Here is a 23278-nt window from a genome sequence, read left to right as displayed (position 1 = left end):
ATGCTCCAACCAACTCAGCCACATGGGCCAGGGCAAACAAAGGTACTTTTTGGCTGACAATTTCATTGTCTCAGTCTTTGAAATGGTTGTATACCAACAGGATGGTGAAAGCCAGCACAAAGAGGCCACCCACATTACATCACCACAGATGAGATTTAGAGGAGATATTTGAAATTTCTATCTCTGGTTCCTGCATTTCTATAGCACTAAAAGGTCTGACAGACAACATATACCAATAGCCTGTGGAGACACAGAGACTGAAAACAACAGGCACAATTTCACATCCCCACTAAATTCTAAGCCAGATCTGCAGAAATAGATCAGGTCCAAGACTACAGTAATGGTGTGGAGCTGGCCAGTTTTAAATTGTTTGGGGGAAGCCAGGCACCAAAGTTGGCTCTAATTTGGGTTACACTCTTATGTAACAGTTGTCCATTCCATGAGAAGAACACATCTACAATGAAATACTTTATTTTAAAAAAGAAAAATGGCTGCCTTTTATGTTCCTGAACATTACCATAAAGAATTTGATAAAGAAATCTTAATATATGACAGGGTTCCACTATTCCTCCAAATGAGAAACAATTATATTATCAGCATGCTATAAGTCCTCTAATAACTTCAATATATTTATGCAATTCTTCTCTAATAACCCCACTCCTGCTTAGGTATGGAGAAGGGACTAGGAGGCGCTGATTATATCCACCTTCATTTGTCACTGAAATTCTCATCTCCATTTACGAAAGCACTATGACATATCTAATTTAAATGGTAAAGAGGGAAACCTAAAGCTCTTATATTTTTTTTGGTTTCTATCCACCAGCAATTCTTCAATGCCTATTACAGGTCACTTGAAAGAGAAGAGTTACGAGTATGGAAAGGTAAAGTTTACATTTAGAAGATTAGGCCGAGGCCTATTAGAAACAAAAGGCAGAAGAACAGTGAGGTGTTAATAGATTCATCTTACCTGGAGATCAATAGCACTGTACTCTCATATCTGGGAAGAATGCCAAGAGAAGAAGGCATCCTGGATGGAAGTATAGAAGTAGAGAAAAAACTGGTATCTTGTTGTCCTTTTCTTCTAGCCCAAAACAGAAAAACTGCCAACCATATCAACTATATCTTTAATTTCACCCCGGTCTACCTTGGCAAGACTCATGTAGTGAAATGGCAATGCCTGACATCTCTAAAAAGGAGATGGGGAAATTAGGCAAGGCACGGGAAACACTTGCAAATAAACAAACAAACCCTAAGAATTAAAGGAGAGGAATTAATGACGACCACCTGAAAATGCTTGTTACAGAGAAATGGAGACAGATTTCATCTATGTCAATAGAGAAAAAAGAACAATGTTCAAAACGGTCCTTCTGAACTATTGCTGTTCTGTTTAAACAAGATTTTTAAAACCCTACATTACAGAGTTTCAACTCCAGAAATTAGTCTTTCTTACACAGACGCTAAATGTCACTCTGACTGGTACCTCAAGAAATGTCACTTTCTTGGTACTAATCCCTTCTAAATTGGTACAAGTTGCTATAGCAAAACTAATATTGAAAATGAAAAGCAACTGTATTGTATAGTAAACATGACTTCTACTCTGTTTACTCTATGTCTATTTTCTGAATTTCTTAAACTCATCCTAGGTAGTTATCTCAGCTAGAGATGAATACAATTTTGTTACATAAGTATGTAATCAATGTGTTCTCAAATGAATAGTTCACTATTTAAAGAGGCATTTCACAATTCTACTCCTATAAAAACACTACTATATATTCTAACCTGGAAATATGTTACTACATAGTATGAAAACTTATTTACAAAAAATTCTTCCACGTTAGCATCAGACATGGACAAATACTGGGGTTCTCTCCTAAATGTAATCTTATTACAAATGCTTTGAACATCCCAAGAGATGGATTTTGGTTATGCTTTTCATACTACTTTTAGCTATTACTTCTGACATGTAATATGTTCTCTAATTTAGCTCTTACAGTATTTTGTGAGATTATTTCCATTTTACATACAATGAAATTAAGTAACTTGTCCACAGTCACAAAGCCAGTGTTAAGTAGCCCTGTGCCAGAAAATAAAAACTATTAATTCAAGTCACTAGATATTAAAAGTATTCAAACAATCAGAAGTGGTAAAACACTTACTGATTCAAATGACTGCAAAGTTATTAAACTGTTACCTGTCTTGGTCACTATAGTACCAGGATCCAGCACTAATGTCTTCAAATGAGTGCCTAATAAACAGTTCTGAATGAATGATTTATGTATAACAACCATAAGTAATATTTACTCAGCATATTTTATTTGTTAGGCATGGTTCTACACTATGCACACACAGACAAATGCTCCATGGAGAGAAAAATTAACACTTCTGCAATGAATGGAAAGACAGAGGTCCTCTGCAGAGTGGCTATAAAAAAAGAAACAAATGGAAATTTTAGAACTGAAAAATACCATGTCTAAAATAAGGTCTCAATAACAGAATGCAAATACAAAGGAAAGAGTCAGTGAACAGGAATATACATCAGTAGAAGTGATCTAATTTGAAGAATGGACAAATAAATGACTGTAAAAAATTAAAAGCATCAGGGTCCAGTGGACAACATCCAAAGTTCTATTCATGTCATTTGAGTTCCAGAAAAAGGGAAAGAGACAAGTAGAAAAACTTTTTTTGAAGAAATAAGGCCCAAAAATCTCCAAACTTAGTGAAAGGCACAAATTAAAAAATTCAAAGTTCAGCACATAACAAATCATAGTCAATTTCAGAAAAGCAAAGATAAAGAAAATATCTTTAATGTAGACCAAGAAACACAACACACGGGGAAATTAATGATTCAAATTACTAAAAACTTCTCACCAGAAACAATGGAATCCAAAAAGACAGCAGGACATCTTCAGTATTAAATAACTGTTAATTCAGAATTCTACATCCAGTGATGTAATCCATCAGAAATAAAAGTGGAAAAGACTTTTCCAGTTAAGAAAAACAAAGAATTCATCATTGGGGCCACTCTAGACATGCTAGAGGAATTTCTTCAGGCTGAAGAGAAACGATACCTGAAGAGAGAAACCTGAAATATCATTAACGAAGAACAAGAAAAATAGTAAACAGCTAGGTATACATGAGACTATTTTTCTTAAGTTCTTTTAAAAATATATGATTCCTGAAAGCAAAAATGACATAACTGTAGATGGGGTTTTCATTGCATGCATATGTACTACATGTAACAACTATACTGGAGGGAGTTGTAGGGCCTCTACATTTACTTCAAGTGGTAAATATGAGGTAGACTGAATGTTTAGGTATATGTATAATAATCCCCATAGCAGCAATTAAAAGAGATTGCCAGATTGGATTTTTAAAAAGACTTAATTACATGCTTTCTACAAGAAACTCACTTTAAATATGAAGACATAGATAGGTTAAAATTAAAATATGGAAAAGATGTGACATGCAAATAATAAACAAAGCTGGAGTGGCTATATTAACATAAAATATATTTTAAGCTTCTCTTAAGGGCCTGACTCTATGTTTCTCCACCTTCAATTTTAGTTTTACCTAGTTCTGTAGCAGTTTTGTAACAATTAAAATTATTTTGTTCCATGTATCTCCCTCATATTCCTCATATACTCGTATATAAGTAACTGGACATGTACCACAGTTCCTAAAGAAATATGGCCTAATGCATTAAAGCTGTGCTACCTGAAGGCTTTCTATGACAAAGTTTTGAAATGAATGATAGCTTACAAGTTTTTGAAGTTATTGATATTTTACTCCCCATTAGAACAGTAGTTAAAGAAATCATTTTCTTGACAGGCCATCTAGGCATACAAAATACTGTTACAATTATACTTACGTTAACAGATCATTTATAAACTGTTTCACTGAAAACAGCTTTCAAAGCAGTGTTGCTGTGGCTGCTCTCTTTAATGTTTACATTTCTGTTTTTGTTTACTTTAAGCTGCTGAAATACTACTGTGGTCAGGATACTGAGCCTGGCATTGGAATACAAAGACATATAAAGATACTGTAGCCCTTCCTGGTGCAAAAAGTAGAGTTGGAGAAATAGGATACACAAGATGAACAGTAAAGCAGCATATGCTTGGTGCCAAATATGAGGTACAAGCATTTTTCAGGATTAATTTAGTCAGAATGAATTCATTTAGGACAGCAATAGAAGATAAGGCCAAAGACATAATTATAAGCCCAAATGTAAAGAAACTGTAAGTCCAAGGTAGGACTTAAATCCTGTTTTGCAAAAAGCAGAATCACTAAGGAAAAGTACCCCCCGCCCCGCCCTGTTTATCTACTTAAGAATGGTTCACAAGATGTTTAAATTGGGGATTTTTAAGGTAATGCAGAGCACAATATGGGAGAAGAGAGGGAAGTACAGAAAACAAGTTAGGAAAAAAATTGAAAGAACACTTGAGAGCAACAAAGGCAGCCTGATTAGCACTAAGGAGCAAAGGCCATGTCTCATCCCCAGACCTAATAAACACAAATAATCAACAAACCTGAAGCACTGGATTATGAGTAGGGAAGTGCCTGCATTTTATCAGGCAATGACTGAATAGTCTGGTTGTCTTTGCACATTTAATACTCCAAATACCACACCACAGTATATATCAAAAAGTGTAAAACACCAACATTGAACACGAGAACACTGCATTAAAAAGGTTTGAAAATCACTCAGTAATGGAACTAACTGAAGGACATGAAACACATGAGGGATAGAGTTAGCTGAAATTACCCTGGACTTAGGTAAATGCTACTTAGTTAAAATAGTTGAAAAGATGGGAACACTGATTTTAAGTCACCTATACAAGGTGACAATCAGTATATGGGACAACCAAAATTCAAAGCCAGGTCTGACTGACTCCAAAGCCTACATACAAAAAGTCCATTTTTATTTTATTGTCAAAATTGTATTAAAAAGACCCCCACAGAAGTACACTGAAAATTCTAAGGATAAAAGAGAGACCAAGAAGGAAAATTAATCTTATCACTAATACCTTAAGAAGGTTTAAATTTAAAAAGTAGAGAACGTTTTATCACCAATTTTCACTAAAACTTTTGATGTAATACCTTTTATAAGAAACAAATTAGTATAATCTTTTAAAAAGTCTCTACATGCTGCTATTCTGCCTGGAAGTGTTGGAGCTCAAGTTGATGAGCAAAACATCATAACGACAATGAGAGAGCCTACAGTGAGGTACTGGAACTGAAGCAGAAAGGTGAGATCTTTAGCATGAGGTATGAGAAGCGTGGAGTGAGACATGCATGCTGACACAAAGTGTCAGAGCCTAGGTAGAGTGAAAATGTTATGCAACGGGGGGAGGGAGCAGCAGTGGCACTGGAAAATAGCTACAACTGAGGATTGATCATGTAAGTAAATATTGATAAATGAAGGATAATGGGAATCAGGTTTCTCCTTGTAAGAGAAGAAAGTTAGAAATTTGGAAAGGGAGAAACTATATACGCAGATATATAAATGAATATAGCATCCAAATTTTGGTTCCTAAATAGTTTTCTCAAAAAGAGGAAAGAAAAGAAAAGAGAAAAAAAGAAAAGAAAAGAGAAACCCATCTCCTTGGAGAAATGGTTGATTCTAGGGCAGGGCAGGGAAAGAACAGACGAACCTGGAACATTTTCTTGTGTCAAAAAGGAAGTGCTCAAAGCAAATCAAAAGAACACAGAAACTACCTTGAAAGGGCTTTCACTGGCGAAAGCTGAAACAATTTGAGAACGAATAAATAGCAAGCTTGATAAGGAATGGATTATTTAAACTCTCAAAATACTTCCCCACACTTATAAATTACTAAGAGGTAAAAAAAAAGTTTATAGTGAGGAAGCCTGGGGGCCTTCACCTTAACTGACGGTCAAAGTGTGTATATGCAAAGAGAAAAAACAAAATTGTATGCCATCTGATAGGATGCAATGAGAACACGACATCGTTACTGTGATACTACTGCCAAAAATGCACAATCTGAATCCAACCATAAGGAAGTATCAGGCAAATCCAAATTGAGAGACATTTCACAACAAAATTAACCTCTAATATTCTAAAGTTTCAAGGTAAGGAAAAATCAAGAAAACATGTAGGGATTGTCCTATGTTGCAGGAGTATAAAAAGACATTACAATTAAAAGCAACACAAAATTCTGAACTAGATCCTTTTGATACAAAAGAAATTACTGTGGAAACTGGCAACACTTGAACAAAGCCTGAGGGTTAGATGATAAAAATACAGCAATGTTAATTTCCTGATTTGGGTATAATTTATGCAACAGAAAGTCCTGTCCAAATGTATCTGCAACTCACTCTCAAATGGTTGGAAGGGGGAGTTCTTTGTACTTATACTTGGGACTTCAGCAGGATGGTGTAATTTACTCTCAAATGATTCAGGGGGAAAAGTTCTTTGTATTCTACTTGGAACTTTTCTTAAAAGTTTGAGATTATTTTAAAAAAGGAAAGGTATTATCTATGACATGATTAAAATGATTACCTACGATATTCACTTACAGAACCTGAAACTAGCACGTAAGCAAAACAGTACTCCTTTCAAATGAAGAGTATGTGTTTCCACCTCTTCTTGTTTTATAGCAGTTCCCCGCTGTCCAAAGAGGATATATTCCAAGGTCACCAGTGGATGCCTGAGACCATGAATAATACAGAACCCTATATACAAGGGACAGATCCAGAAGGCATCCAGCCATGTAATATGAAAAATAGAGACATTTACTGAAGAAGATACCAGATACAAGAAACACTGTATGTAGGACAATAATACCTCAGTCCCCTTCAAAGTAGGCACACAGTTCTCCCAATTGCCATCAGCTGCCCTGTGGTATTTTCCTGAATCTCACTGATGGTCTGAAATCTCTTCCCTTGCAAAGGTGATTTTAGTTTTAGGAGGAGCCAGAAGCCCCTGTGGGGCTCCAAATCTGGGCTGTAAGGGGGCTGACTGACCTGGGTGATTTGATGTTTTACCAAAAAACTTCATTTGAGATGTGATACATGGGCAGGCACCTTGTCGTGATGAAGGTGCCAATCACCAGTTGCCCATAGCTGCGGCCTTCTGAAATCATCCGAACAGTTTCTGCAGAGTAATGTTCAAGCTTCATGCAAAATTTGATGCCGATTCATTGCTCTACTTGCTCATTTTGAACGCAATGGTCACACGGTACACATGCTCCACTCAACAGCGTCTACTGCCCCCATTGCCTGGTACAGTGAAGCCGTCCTTGTTCATGCATGCGCATTCCAGCCCACTTTCCTTGGCTGCCAGGTTACATCTATGTCACACAAACCATTCTCATTATATGACTGGACTTTTTCCAGATAGACCTCGTATACTGTTTTCTCCTATACACACATACCTATGATAAACCTTAATTAAGACAGAGGATTTGTTCTTACTGTAGACTATAGCAACCTTAGCATACAATTTTTTCTTTCCTTACTACGTATTTTTTCTCACCACAGTCAGTTCACATTTTCACTTAAAGAAAGTACTTTATGATGTCTCTTTGTCATATCTGAATTGCCAGCATCACTACTTTTGCTTTCTGGGGCCATTATTAAGTAAAATAAGGGTTACTTGAACACAAGCACTGTGATACTATATTTGCCCTTATAATTAAGGCAGCTACTAAGTGACTAACCACTGGTAGTACATATACAGTGTGAATATGCTAGGATGATTCATGTCCTACGCAGGACAGAGAGGGGTTACATGAGATTTAAAACTTATGAACTGTTTCCTTCTGGAATTTTCCACTTAATATTTTTGGACCACAGTTGACCATAGGTAACTTAAACTGCAGAAAGGTAAACTGCGGCTAAGGAGGTACTACTGTATAAAAAAGACTACATCATTATATATTGGATTCTTAATGATTTTTGATCTGTATCTGTACTGTCCAAAACAGTAACCACTTTCCTGGTTGCACTGGACACATTTCAAGTGCTCAACAGCCACCTGTTGCTGTCAGCTACTGTGTGAGGCAATATAGACACAGAACACTTCCAACATCACAGAAAGGTCTACTATACTGATAAGGAGTCTGGGAGGCCAAATGATATGATGAATAACTAAAAGCCAAACAATCATACAGACTTCAGTATTGGTTCTTAGGAAGTCAAGGTTGCTGAAAAAATCAAATAAAAATGTATGTAAAATGTCTAGAACAGAGTGTTTGGCACACAGTAAATATCTGATAAACATTAGCTCTCTTCTGTAACATGGGTAGATAATTTATTAATCTTACTATCCTACTTACTCAAAAGGCCAATGAGTTCCATGTTGTTAAATTCAATGAAAAATCTTTTAGCTCTCACTTTAATCAACTCTTATCAACACTGACCCTATTGACTACTCTCCGCTTGAAATACAGGCATAACTCGGAAATACTGTGGGTTTGGTTCCAGACCATAGCAATAAAGCAAGTCTTAATCTTTTTGCTGGTGTAGGGTTTTTCCTTCAATTTGTAAGAAAACAACTGTGAAGCACAATAAAATGAGATACGCCTATACTCTGTCCCTTAGTTTCTGTAATGCCACACTCATCTCCTACTTCTGACTTTCCCAGTATTTTTTAGGAGCTCATATTCCTCCAGCAAACATTTTTTTTTAAATGTTAGAGACCATTATGATTCTACTCTAGCATCTCTTTTTTCTAAGTTATATTACCTTCGTTAGGCAATTCAATCTATAGTTTCAATTACCTATGTAAGTGACTCCAATTTTCTATTTCCTCTCTTCTGGATTTTAGAACCATATATCTAATTGCCTACAGACATTTCCACCTGAAAGTTCCAAAGGTATGATCAAACCCAATGTCAGAATCAAAAGAACCATGGTCCTTATAAGGTACCACCATCAACCCAGTTATTTAACTGAGAAGTCATCTCTGAAAATTTTCTCTCCTTTATCTTCAATCCATGACTGAGGCCTACTGATCACAAATCCCATTCACTGGTGCCCATCTCCAAATTTCTCACCCTAATTCCAGCTCTTCTCCTCTCTTCTGGACTACTACAGCAATGTCTTCACTAATTTTCCCAAATCCACTCTTACTGCCTCTCCTCCCTTTTAATACACATCACCACAATACTAGTTCTGCCTTCTGGGACTATCAAAATTCAGTCTAGTTTGGCTTCTAAATGACAACACCTTAAATAGTAAGATAGACCACTCTAAGCTAGATGTTCTTAGTTCCTTCTATACTCTGACAAATTTGTTTCAAGGTCACATTCTCTCATACTCTCCTCTAAAAATGTGGGCCCTTCCGCTAAACCTAATGCATGGGTAGAAGTAACTTAGCAGTTTATGTAAAAACTAAGATTTGCATATTCTAAAGTTTCAGACCATAATTATCATTTTTAATGTTTTTAAAATGTTTCCAGCTGAAAGCATGTTAATCCATTAAATACACATATACCTGCTATATGTCTGGTATTGCTCAGGACAAAATAGTAATCAAAACTGACAAACCCTATCCTCACAGAACTTGCATTAGAGTGAAGAAGAAATACAATAAACTTAAGATAGTAAATTAAACAGTATGTTGGAAAGTGAAAGATGCCATTGAGAAATATCTAGATTTAAAAGGGTTAGGAAATGGAAATTTGGGAAGACGGCTTGCTATTTTATACATAGTAGTCAGAGAAAACCTCAGTAGCAGAGAAGTGTGGTTGGAGAAAGAGTGAGATAACGAAGTCAGAGAGGAAGAAAAGGCTCAAAATACCCAGAGCCTGGTAAATCATAACAAAGACTATGGAGATTCTCTATGGAGAATCTGATAAATTTTAACAGGATCACTCTGGCTGTTGAGACTGTAAGTGAACAAAGGTCAGTGAAACTTTTTAGGAAGCCATTTTGCAAGTGAGAGATGCTGATAGTGTTTTCACATTTTATATTAAACCTTTATGTGCCTAAGTGCTAGGCACATAAAGCCACAACTTCAAAAAAAAAGAAAAAGAAAAAGAAAATACTACGAGGACAATGCAAAGATGAGTTCTTGGGAACAGCAACAGATGATACTAGGTATTTTAACTCTGGGGTCTACTCTGTGCTACTAACAGGTATCACCATTCAGACGCAAGATAATGTACAAGGCTAGTAATGTATTCTTTGGGACACAGGACATAATTAAGAATTCAGGCTTTAAGCTTATTTCACAAGTCAAGATCCAATTTACATCACTAAAAGACAAAGGTGAGGATGGCAGAGCTTGCTAAAAAAAAAAAAAAGTTACAATGAATATTCTAGGAATGGATGACTTTTTACCACTTTTATGCCTGCCACTCTCTTTAGTTAGGTTTAACATCTATCTCTCACTGATGTTATCTAAAAAGTTCAGTATTAAGTTGATGAGTGGTATAACGTTACACATTCTTATTACCAAAAGATGCTATAGATGATGAATCAACGATATCATATAACAGCACTGATTCATCCTTTCTCTGCTAATTACCAACACAGCTTTTCAAGAAAACTGCATAAACACTGGTTGATGGGGAAGTCAGTGACCCCTGAAGAGTATCATTCACTTTTAACCCATGGACCACCAAAAGACATACAAAAAAATTCCCCTTGAAAATTTTCCCCCACACATTTCAGGCAGCATACTCATGAATTTTGTCTTATTCTACAGTTTTCTTCCTCCTTCAAATACTGAAGAATGTCTTCACAGCATGAGTACACCAAGAGTTAAGTAGACACCCAAATCTTGCCCAACTAAATCTCAAAATGTACTCAAATTCCCAGGCAAAAAGGTCACTAGTTGAATGTAAAACAGTGATTAGTATATTTGCAAGCACCACAAAATACAGTGAAAAAGCACAGCAATAGTAAGAATTGCTAATTTTTTTTTAAAAACTCAGTACATAAAAACAATACAAAGTAAACTCACATTATATTTGGTATGATAGTATAAAAAAAATCCAAAGACAATTTCAAAATTTCATTTCTTCTGCCCAATAAGTTAAAACAACAAAAACAAAAGTCCCACAAACTTTTTGCTCCAGCTCTAAACCAACAGCAAAAAAATGAGATGATGAAGCCAAATGCCGAAGAAACAAGAAAGAGAAAGCAATGGTCTGGCAAGAAACTTGATTACACATCACAATTTTAGTACAATTACCAGTACAATACAAAAACTACCTGTTATTTAAGGATGTTTTGCCCTCACCCAGACTGGTGTGGTTCAGTGAATTGAGCGCCGATTTCTAAACCAAAGGACCTGCCAGATCGATTCCCAGTCAAGGCACATGCCTGGGTTGTAGGCCATGTCCCCAGTAGGGGGCAAGCGAGAGGCAACCACACGATGATGCTTCTCTCCCTCTCTTTGTCCCTCCATCTCCCCTCTCTATAAATACCCTTAAAAAAATGTTTTGCCCTCAATATTCTGCTACCGACCTAAATAGTCTTTTGCATCAATTAACTTTTTAAAAATACATCTTAATATGCTTTTTCCAAAATTCAGCAAAAATTCCCAACTTAAGAAAATTTAAGATAAGCATCTACTAGCCAAACCATTATATTAAAATTTTTTTGATCATTTTTGCTTAAATATCTCAGTTCACTGGTAGTGTGGTAAAGATGTTAGGTAAAATGTAATCCAAAATGAAAAATGTTCCAGTCATAGACACTGTATGTAATCCGGTAGAGAAATAGATTGGGAGGGGGTATTTTAAAATGCAACATATAATTCGATCTGTGAATGGTTTAACCGACCACTCTAAATCAGGCGTTTACTTTTAAAACAAGTTTTCAAAATGTATCTAGGTGACAAGCCCGCCAGCAAACTGAATGTCTCTAATGGTTCAAAATCCCTGTCTGAGGAGGGAAGACCGATTAAGCTAAGTTTAGATCTACTGGCCCTTTTGTTGTCAACCCAGGAAACGGGCTTAAACTTTGGGAGTGAGAATAGTTTGAAATCCAGGGCATGGGGTCAACGCTGATGTTCAGAGGCAAGCGCCCCATTCCTGCGCTACGAAGAGGTCACGACGTAGTAAAGTTCGGTTTCACCGGCGGGCTCGGACGCAATTGACAAAAGCAAAGTCTCCCCAATAAAGCGGACACAAGGGTTGGGGAGCACCCGGAAGCCCAGCAGGTCACGTTTCCACTGCAGGGAGGGGCTGCATGTGTGGGCACTCCGTGGAGTCTCCTTCCTGAGCACCCCCCACCCCCCCCCATCCCGCACCCGGGCAGCGACAGGCTTCGCCGGCAGAGGCGGGTAGGCCACAAGGAGGAAATGGGACAGGGTGCCGAAAGTGAGGCCGCAGCGGCCTTGAGCGGGGCCTCCCTGGCCGGGTAGAAGAGCCCTTCCCGCCGCTGCTTCCCCCGCCTCAAGCAGCAGCTCCAACTTTCCTCCAAGCACAGGACGCCGCCCGGGCCGCGCAATTCCGAAACTTTGTCCGCCCTCCCGTCGCCAACCTGGAAGCCCCACCTCGCCCCGACAGCTGCGCGAGCCCATCCACCCCCGAGGTCGGCCGTGTTTACCTCGGGCCGAGGTCGAGGCTCTTGCTCCGGTAGCGGCCCCGCCGTAAGCCCCTAGGTCCCCGTCACGCCACCGCCAAGTTCCCCAACATGGAGTCCTTCGTCCTCTTGGAGGTGTTCCGGGGCTGCCGGGGCGCCAGCTCTGCCGCCGGGTAGGGAGGCAGCGGCAGTGAAGGGAGAGGACCCAGGCTCTGCTGCTCCGCGCGCCGCTTGCGCCACGGCTGATACCCCTCCCCCCGCCTGGTCTGGCCTCCTCCCTCCCCTCGGGCCTCCTCCTCCCCTACGTTCCCTCTCCCCTCCCTCCCTTCGAGGCGCCGCCTCTAGCCTACACGCTCGAAGCAGCCCAACAGCCACGGCAGCGGTGGCTGCAGCACCCTCCGCACTCCCCGTACTCGCTTGTTATGGTCCAGAGTGTACCACTGCAGAGCTAGACCGGTCCGCTGGGGGGCGCAGGCCAACCACCACCGTTTGCGACAGAGGAACGTGGTGGGTGGGGTCACGTCATGCCTGTGGGCGGGGAGCGGGAGGAGCCAGAGGCAGAAAGGCAGCCAGTGGCGAGGACTTCTGGGAAACATTCTCCCGGTTGGGCCCTCCTCCCGCAAACTGCGGGATGTGCTCATGGGCCTTGGCGTGGAGTGCGGGAGTAGGCGCTGCCTGGGAGGTTCGGAATAGTAGTTGGAGGCAATGCAGGAGGCTCTTGGGGACCTGGATGTGAGGGGGTTTGTGCAGCATTTGGTATCCTGTTTTTATCGTAATCTGTTATTTAAAAGAGTATTAATAGGTTGTTTGTCAATGGATTGGGTTTTCACCCAGCAGCGTTGCCCATCCAAAATACGGCAGGCGGAGAGTTTGAAGCGTCCATAACTTGTGGGCCTACATCGTTCTTCTTCCTGGTAGGCATTTAAAAAATTCCCAAGTGGAGAGTAGATAATGACAGATGATTATTCTTTCAGTAATTTGTCAGAGCCTGTGACATGGAACATGTGTACCCTTATCAATTGCCCCCCCCTCACCCCCACACAGGGCCTGAAAGGACAAAACCAGCCCCAGTTGCTATTGTGGCACCATTTGCTTAGCAGACCTACGACCTTGTTAAACATGCTTGCCATTTTATTCTTCTGAATTTATGTCCCCAGGACTGGAAATTACTGGAAAACAAGAACAGGTCTAACCACTCCCTATAGCCACAGGCGAAGATAACATTGGAACAAACTGTGGTGTTTTGTTACAATGCCCCAAAAGCCCACCGTTTTTTAATAGAACTATAACCCAATAAAAGCCCCCACCACTCAATGCCCATGTATCCCTCCACACCATGCCCCTCTCCTTTCTTAGAGAGTGAATAAAAACTTTATTCTCTACACTTTCTTCTCTGTCAATTCTTTCACAGCCCGTGTCAGCAACCACGCTAACATTTTGGTGGCCCTCTTCCTTCAGCCTCCTGAGACTTGCGACTAGGGTAGCAGTGAGCAGCGGAAACTTGACCCAGGCTAACCCCCTAACCCTGTCTCTGTGAGGTTCAGAGAAGATTCTAATCCTCTTGTCTCTCCAGACTCAGTGGACAGCCTCCCTCTCACCCATCTTCACAGCGGGCAATCGGTGAGTCTCTCTGAATCTCAGGACAAAACATCCTATCGAAGATGATAGCTTATCCCCTTGTCTCATGGTCATAAACCCCGGTGCTGGGTCTATCACTTTCACTGGGTTTCAGCTGGGAGAGACACCTCCAACCGTGTACCTGCTGGTTTGGTCTGCTCTTGGGGCCCAGGGACGCCTGGCTCCAAGGCAGAACCTTGTGTTTGGTCTGCCCTCAGATTCAAGGATGCTCAGCTCTGACTGCAGACCTCTAAGTCGTTTGAGTTGGGGATGTCCTTCTCAAACTTCTCCCCCTCTGCTTGTTCTTGTCTCTGAGATATCCTTGCCTTTTCTTTTTGTAGTTCTTGCCTCAGGCAATACTTAATTGACCCCACCCAAGGACGCTCCACTGGGATGTCTGCTTAACAACTTGAAGGCTCTGGGACTTACCAACCTCAAGCCCAAGTGCTTGGTTTTCTATTGCAACACAGCCTGGCCTCAACACAAACTGGGTGACCAGAAAGTCTGGCCCATGAACAGATCTCTTAACTATAACACTATCCTCCAACTTGACCTGTACTACCGTCACTCTGAGAAATGGCCTGAGGGTTCTTACATTCAGGCATTTTCCAAATTCTCTCACCATGCTGGTCTCTGTGCCTCCTGTCGTACGTTCTTACATACACCTACTTCCCTTCCTCCTTCATCTTCCCGAGACTTGGAAGGTCTCCCCTCTCTGCACCTCCTCCTCCATATCCCTTATCATGTGACTCTTCAGCAACCTTTCCAGCTCCTCTCCCTACTTCTCCTCAGACCTATCTTCCTGCCCCCCACTTAAGATTGGGTCACTCCAGGCCATACCCATTCAGGCTATCTCTTTCAGGAACCTCCTGAGCCTGGGAACCAGTTCCCTCTCCGTGAGGTTGCTGGATCGGAGGGCATTATTCAGGTTACAAAAGAGTTTGAATATCTCACTCTCTCCTATGAGCTCTCCTGGAGAGATATTCATATTATCTTTCCTACGTGTACGAATTCAGGAGAGAGAGGCCATATTTGAACCAAGGCACGGAAGTATGGAGATAACCTAAATCAGAGACAGCCTAATCTTAGGTCCCTGGTGCTTCAGTGATCCCTGTCCAGGACCTCAATTCGGGCTACCAGACTAAGTCCCCCGACCTCAGTAAACAGGATCACATGCTCTCCTGCCTCATAGAGGGGATGAAGCAGGCCACTACCAAGCCTGTAAACTACAACAAGATTAAGGAAATCACTCAAGGGCCGGATGAGAATCCTGCTCTTTTCCTCTCTAGGCACTCAGAGACCTCCTTAACAATAAAACCTGTCACTTCCTCACCAATAGCCACAACACACAATACCAGACCTTACTCTGAAACAATCCCTCTCTCACAGTCTCAACCTGCATGGTCCTAAACCCGGCCACTTTGCTTCCAGGCCCTCAGCATTCTTCTCTCGAGCATTCCTGCACAGATGTCCTTGAACATTCCACAGCAATCTGTGCTGACCTTTTGGGTACTCTGTCGTCACCAGATCATAATCGGTGCATAGACAGGAGCAGCTCCATTCCTGATGGACAGAGGAGAGAGAAGGATATGCAATAGTTCCTACCACTCACACGGTTGAGAGCTCTCCCTTACCACCCAACATGTCGCCCTTATAAGGGCTCTACAACTAAGACAAGTCCTAAAAATCAACATTTACACTGACTCTAAATATGCCTATCACATTCTCCATTCACACACAGCTACCTGGAAAGAAGGAGGCCTCCTTACCACTCGAGGATCCTCTATTAAGTATGCCAGTCGAATCTTAGAACTAATACAAGCAGCACAATTACCTACCTGAGGGGCCATTTTTCACTGTAAGGCCCACTGGCAAATCCAATCAGTTCAGGCCTTAGGAAACCACAGGGCTGATCAGGAGGCAAAACTGTCAGCCTCTTTACCATCCCCAGCAACACAAGCGCTATGCCTACCCTCACTACCAGGCCAGACACCCAGGTACTCTCCTGAGGAAATCTCACAATATACCAAATTAGGGGCTACAGGGGAGGGACCTTGGCTTCTACATGGGGGATAGTGTACTCTTCCCCAACTTCAGGAAACCTCCATGTTACAAGATCTACACAACTCCCTTTATATTGTCAGTAGGTTCCTACAGGGACTTCACTCTCCCCTCTTACATTCAAAACAATTAGAAAGCAAGCTAAGAAACATCACTAGGGACGGTTTCATCTGTCATCAGGTCAGTCCACAGGGCCACCTCAGGCCCCCTCCCTCTCTACCTATGCACCAACTGCGGGGACATTTCCCCGGGCAGCTCTGGCAAGTAGATTTCACCCACATGCCTCCCCATCACAAACACAAATACCTTCTCACTGTCACTGACACTTTCTCAGGATGGATAGAAGTCTTCCCTGTCACCACTAAACAGGACTCAGAGGTCACTAGAGTCCTTCTCCAGGGTATAATTCCCAGGCTTGGACTGCTGACCTCACTCCAAAGCGACAATGATCCAGCCTTTACTTCCCAAAGCACACAACAAATCTCCCAAGCTCTAAACATTTCTTATAAGCTACATGTGGCCCGGTACCCCCAATCCTCTGGAGAGGTTGAAAAGGCACTCTGTATCCTTAAACAACAACTCACCAAACTCTCACTAGAACTCATTAAATCTGGATAGAACTGCTACCTTATGCACTTCTCAGGCTCTGCATCACCCCCAGAGCTCCTTTCTTTATGAGCCCCTTTGAGCTCATGTGCAGCTGTCCTGCACTTTTATCCCCCTTTCCATCCCTTTCACCTCTAGCCCGAGGCAACAATCTTCCAGCACTGGAGTTAGCCAGACATCTCCTCCACCACTATGCAGACACCTATTCACTGCAACCTACCAAAGTACCCCCAAATCAACACTTACAGCCCAGAGATTGGGTTTTTTTAAAGGACCTCCCTGGACAAACTAAACCCCTCCAACCTCCCTGGAAGGGCCCCTTTCAAGGAATTCTCACCACTCCCACGGCAGCAGAGTTCTCAGGACTTCCATTATGAATACACCTCTCCCAGCTCAAACCCACTGATCTGCTGAAGAACTCTCCACAGGAGGAACTGCCCTTGGACTCCACTCTTCCCTCCTATGCCTGTCAGCCAATTTCAGATACCAAGCTCCAACTCATCAAAGTCCAGCTGGTGGACACGTGAGCCCCAGAAAGTGTGTGACGTGATCTGGTACTACCGGGTAACTCCCCTTCTTTTACAACTCCACGCCAGTCCTGCTAAGAGATCTCCTCGGTCCTTGCTGGGAACCCCAGTTTTACTCCTACTGCTCCTAATTATTTTTCCTTTGGGAAACACTCTCTTGCCTACCTTCAGTCCAGGAAGCCCTTAGTTTTTTAAACAATAAGTCTACTCAGCCCTACAAGAACTATTGGATCTGGGCCAACACCTTTCCTAAAGCAAGACTAGTACAATTCCTATCCCTCCTTCAGAATGGAGCCAATTAGAGACCTATCCAGCCCCCACCTATTTCAGTCAACCCGGAGGGACTGTTAATGAAAAGGTCAAGCCCACAGTAGACCACAATCACCTACACCAAATGGCCCATTGTAATCTCTGAGGATCAGTATTCTCCATAGACCTCTTTAGCCAAGTGCCCCTCTGTCTAACAACAGACTAGACCAGGACCATCGGTCAGAGATTTTTCTAACATATTTAAGAGTTGCAGTCACTCCTTTACCCTATTTTCTTCTCGGACATGGGTCTCCCTAGATTCTACTTCCTCAACTAACCCTAACTACTACTCTGCCTCTCCCTTTTACAGAATCTATATCCCATCCCCACCCCCACCCCAGTATAACTACCACATGGAGACAAGCTAGTTATTTGGGGACTTCTGTTTGCCCGGGCCCCCAGAGCAAATACCATAGCTTCTGGTTCCAGCCACATGACAAAGGGCAAACCAATAACTGTAAAAAGTTGTTCACTCCCCAAAATTATGATATTGGCTGGGACTCCAGTATTCCTTCCTTCAACCTGCCCTTCAATTGCCCTTCTTTCCCTGCTCACACTGCCTGCCTCCCCCACTGGTGGGCATGGCTCTAGCTACCACCTATGAGGACATCGAGGCATCCAGGAAAGGATTATCCGAGCCCTGCTGCAATATCACAGTCAATATTTGCCTAAACTCAAAAACTCGCACCTGCTTCTGCAGGGATAAGGCCTGTCTCTGTTTAGCTGCTAATTGGATGGGCACTTGTACTCCAGCTTATATCATTCCCAAACTCACCCTTGTCGACATCAGCATACCTCTCCCCTCATACTCTCAACCCACAGGAGTCAAAAGGGGGGCCTTAACTATAATCATCATAATTGGCATTCTAGTTGGAGTAGGAACTGGCATTAGAGGCCTTTTAAACTCCATTTTTACAGCCCAGCAACTAGCCTTAGACGTACCTTAACAGAGAATTGACATAGCCAACCAAATTAATACCCTCCAAGAACAAATCACTTCCCTAGCAGGAGTAGTCCTACAGAATAGGCGAGCCCGAGACTTGCTAATGGCTAACCAGGGAGGGACCTATGCAATGTGTAGTGAGGATTGTTTGTTTGTTAACCAATCTGGAAAACTACAAAATAATCTAAGAAATACCATTGACAAAGCCAATAAATTCTATAAAGAAGGGGCTAGAGGAAGATTTGACTGCTGGGATTTTAAAACCAACATCTGGTCCTGCTTTTCTTGTCTGACTCCTTTCCTGGGCCCCATTGCAGCTCTTCTATTATTGCTATTGGGCCATTGTCTCCTAAGATATCTTTTGTCTTTCATTCAACAAAGCGTCCAAGCTCTAGGAGACTCATTTTGCAAACAGCCCCTGGCTACAGCTCTTGCCTTTCAGGCTATCCAGTTCCACCCTCTCCCTCTTAATGACCCTTACCCAGATCCACAGGCAGGGACAACTCTATGTCCATAAATCCACAGGAAGTAGTACCAGAAGAAGAGAACTTCGTCCCTACTCCCCAGAACCAGAGCAGACCAGGTCATTAAGAATAAATCCATTTTAAAACCAGAGGTGGGGATGAAAGGACAAAGACAGCCCCATTTGCTCTTGAGGCACTGTTTGCCTAGCAGGCCTATGACCTTGTTAAACATGACTGCCATTTTACTCTTCTGAGCCTTTGCCCCCAAGACTGGAAATTACTGGAAAGCAAGAACAGAACTAATTGCTCTCTACACCACAAGTGGAAGATAACATTGGAACAAACTGCAGCCTCATGTTACAACGTCCCTACAGCCCAGGGGCCACACAGCAACCCCCCACCCTTTCTTCATCGAATTATAATCCAATAAAAGCTCAAAGCTCCCACCTCTCAATGCTGGTGCATCTCTCCACACCATGCCCCTCTCCTTTCTTGAAGAGTGAATAAAAACTTTATTCTCCACACTTTCTTCTGTTTGTGAATTCTTTCACAGCCCACATCACTGACCACCCTAACAGGGCTGTCAAATCTTTTGTCTTACCTCAAAAATACCTCTACAGACTTTTTCAAAGTCACTGGCTCTTTAACCTCATGTTTTCTCTTCTGGGCGATTTCTTCAAACTCCTGACTACTCTTCTCCCTTCGGTGTCCACCCCTTCTGTTGGCAAGAACAGCACCAGGCCTTAGACTGGTGGAGTCAGACTGGGCCTTGGTTCAGCAACTTTTGCACTTGATTTCTGGCTAAGAAAGAATTCAGAGTCAAGACTCAAACTATAAGAGAAAGTTTATTTAGAAAGTCACAGAGGCAGAAGAAGTGAGCTGTAGAAGAAATAGGCTCAGAAAACAAGGTGCAGAGGCAAAAGAAGGGCCCTTGGAGCTTTGGGGAGAGAAGGGTAAAGGTAACACACCTGGTGGGAGGGAGCAGGGGGCCAGGGAAGGTGTGGACAGCTGTGCTCTGGAGGGAGAGAGAATCTTGGGTACTCAATCCTAAGGGCTTTTAAGGGTGGAGCTTTTAGGGGAGATCTCAGGGGAGGATCTCAATAGAGTATTCATCAGCTTCCCAGGTGTGTCTTTTCAAGGTTCTGGTCTCCATTGATTGGTCAGCTCCAGGGCAGGAGGTCATTAGTCAATGCAGCTGAGGAATGCTTTCTGAGGTTAGTTAGCCATGGCATCACTTGTTTGGTTTTGCTGTTTTTCTGGGTCTGGAGCTGGAACAACTGAGACCCAGAAGTATTTGATGCGTGTCAGAGCCTCATTGTCCTGGGGGGCGTTAATACTTAAGGGCTATTCTCTGGTCCCCTTGTTTGTTACCCCCTTAAGGAGGGGTGTGTAACTAACCTGCAAGACCAGCAACATGCCAGGGGAGAGAAAGGTCAGGGGAGGGCCCGAACTGCATGACCAGCAATATGAAAGGTAAGGAGGTTTAAACTGCATGACCAGCGATATGCTAAGGGAGAAAAGGTTACCATGGGGCTGATGTCCTTGTTTTCCCCGTAAACACCCGGGGCTTTCCTCCCTGGTGGCCTCCTGTACCTGGCCCATCGTCCTTGCTTTGCTTGTGTCTAACTGCCTACCACACTTCTACCCGGTGGTCCTTTAGAAGCCCCAGCCCACGCCACTGTTCAGCTAACAGCTCCTGCAGGATGAGTTCAGCCCCCCAGGCTGCCCCAACAACCTGGCTTACCCAGGTCTCAGTCACAGCCTGCCTTGCTGCTCACACCTTTGACCTCTTCCTCCCTTTCTGTGTGTGCTGCTCTCTCCTACCCTTACTGAGTCCTGCCCAGGATGACTTTCCTCCCACTTTCTCAAGACCCCACCAAGTGGCCTCCTCTTTGCCACACTCGCCCAGACTAGCTGGTTGCCCTGTTCCCTGCTCCCTGAAGTGTGAGGTGGCTTCTCTGGCACTCTCATCCAATGCATGGTGTTTGGTCTTCTCAGTGTGTGTCTCACACTGTGAGCACTGGGACAATGTCTTATCACTTTTGTTACAACAACACCTGGCACACTGCCTGTCACTCACTAAGTGCTTGGTAAATAATTGCTGAAGGAATAGACGAATGGCAGCCTTGTTTGTCTGTATTTCAAAGTCTTTGGAGTTTTACAATGTATAGTTTTAGATATGAAGTTTGGATATTTAGATGGGCTTTAGTGTGTTTGGGATAGTTGAAAGAACAAGGATCTAGAGGAATTAAAATGCTTCTGGTAGAAGAAGGAAATTCTTATGCAGGGCCTTGTCACTATCAGAGCAAACAGTACATTATAAGAAATGTTTTCGAGGGTGATTAACATAATCACTGAAAACTTTGTTCAAAGAGTTGATAGCCCTGGCCAGTATGGCTCAGTTGGCTGGAGCATCATCCACAAACTGAAAGGTTACAGGTTTGATTCCTGGTCAGGGCACATGCGTAGGTCGTGGGTTTGGTCTCTGGTCGGGGTGCATACAAGAGGCGACCGAGCAATGTTTTCCCCCCTCTCTGTCTCCCTCCCTTCCCCTCTGGCTAAAATCAGTAAGCATGTCCTCATGGGTTTGATCCCTGATCAGGGCACATGCAAGAATCAACCAATGAATGGGTAAATAAGTAGAACAACAAATCAATGTTTTTCTCTCTCCCTCTCTCTTTCTCCCCCTCGCTCCCCCTCTCTCTCCCTTCCTCTCTCTCTCTAAAATCAATAAATAAAAAAAGATCTATATGATATAACTAGATAAAAAACCCCTGTTATGAGCTACCCAACACAATGAGGGTGTAGCTTTGCTCTGGATACATGCATACCTTCATCCCAAGGTGCACATCCTTTGGGAGGGTAACTTCGGATAGACTTCTGATACAGCATTCTTCTCTGCGTATTTTATATCAAAACCTAATTTGCGGGGGCGGGGGGATGTTCTCTCTTAAAATTTAGTTAAAGGTCAAATGATAACATTTGCCAAATAGAAAACTATAATTTTTAAATTGACAATAATAGTATTCTGCTTCAACAAGATTGAGCAATACGAATCTTTTTGTGTATTTATTCACTTGGCAGATCATACATTTTTCACTTTTTACAGCTGGCCTCCTAGGTATTACGTGAGCATGTTTTAAGAGAAAAATGCTCTTAATGCTAATGCGCTAATGGTTTCTACTTTCATGTGTAAATAGAAGAGAGAGGCAGTTTGTAACGGGCCATCTGTTGCCTCCCCAGGGAAAAGACCGTGTATATTTCTGTATGTGCAACAGCCTCCTAATTATGTTTGCATGATGAAGATTTATTATTCTCACTGTTGTTTCAATATGTTTTACTTATAATAAAGAGATAGAATTTTAAATAAATAAAATATGAACTATAAAATGCCGGAGTAAGGATTGATATACCAATTATCACCATCAACATTTTAGATTTGATTATAACTATTAAAAAATACAGGATACACATCATAAAACAACACTCAACTGAAAGTCTCATTGGTGTGTTGCACTTTGACACTTAAAATATCAAACCTGTCATAGAGCAACAGAAACCTATAGTGGCATTTTTAAAAATGAAAGGTAATCAGTGTTGATTTTGACAGAGCTTTATCAGAGCTAACTGCTATTCTTACTTTATCATTATGAATTGAATACAAAATAAAATTCAAATTAAGGGGGGAATCACAGTATAAAGACATTGGATTAAGCGGGAATCTTGGTTGTAATATGGACTCTGTCATTCAAGACCTTTGCAAGTATTTTCTTTTATCATTGTTCAGTTACAATTGTCCCACCTTTTTCCTCCTTTGATCTCCCCTGCCCATCGCTGCTCCAACAGTCAATCCCCACCCTATTGTTCGTGCCCGTGATTCGTCTATTTATGTTCCTCAACTTGCCCCTTCCCCTCCCTTCTTTCCCTGTTATCCCCTCCCCGCACCCCTCTGGTCACTGTCAGTTCTTTAGTTTCATGTCTCTGGTTCATGTCTCTGGCTCACTTGTTTGTTTTGTTAATTAGGTTCCACTTATAGGTGAGATCATATAGTACTTGTCTTTCACCACCTGGCTTATTTCACTTAGCATAATGCTCTCCAGTTCCATCCATGCTGTTGAGAAGGGTAGGAGCTCCTTCTTTTTCTGCTGCATAGTATTCCATTGTGTAAATGTACCACAGTTTTTCAATCCACTCATTTACTGGTGGGCACTTAGACTGTTTCCAGCACTTGGCTATGGTAAATAACACTGCTATGA

The 23278-nt window shown here is 42.0% G+C and overlaps 1 protein-coding gene across 5 annotated transcripts in view; it reads right to left on the bottom strand.

Moving 5' to 3' along the window:
* The window catches only part of SCAF11 (SR-related CTD associated factor 11), a 70313-nt gene extending 57510 nt beyond the window's left edge, over positions 1–12803 (bottom strand). For all 5 annotated transcript variants that reach the window (XM_024575742.4, XM_024575744.4, XM_024575743.3 and 2 more), the window contains exon 1: positions 12520–12803. The gene's annotated coding sequence lies outside the window, so the exon portion shown is untranslated. The remainder of the gene's footprint in view (positions 1–12519) is intronic.
* Positions 12804–23278: the final 10475 nt, after the last annotated feature.

Source organism: Desmodus rotundus, chromosome 3, assembly GCF_022682495.2.
Source record: "Desmodus rotundus isolate HL8 chromosome 3, HLdesRot8A.1, whole genome shotgun sequence".
Lineage (NCBI taxonomy): Eukaryota > Metazoa > Chordata > Mammalia > Chiroptera > Phyllostomidae > Desmodus > Desmodus rotundus.
Note: the sequence above shows the minus strand (reverse complement) of the source record. Positions and strands in the feature narration are given on the sequence as shown.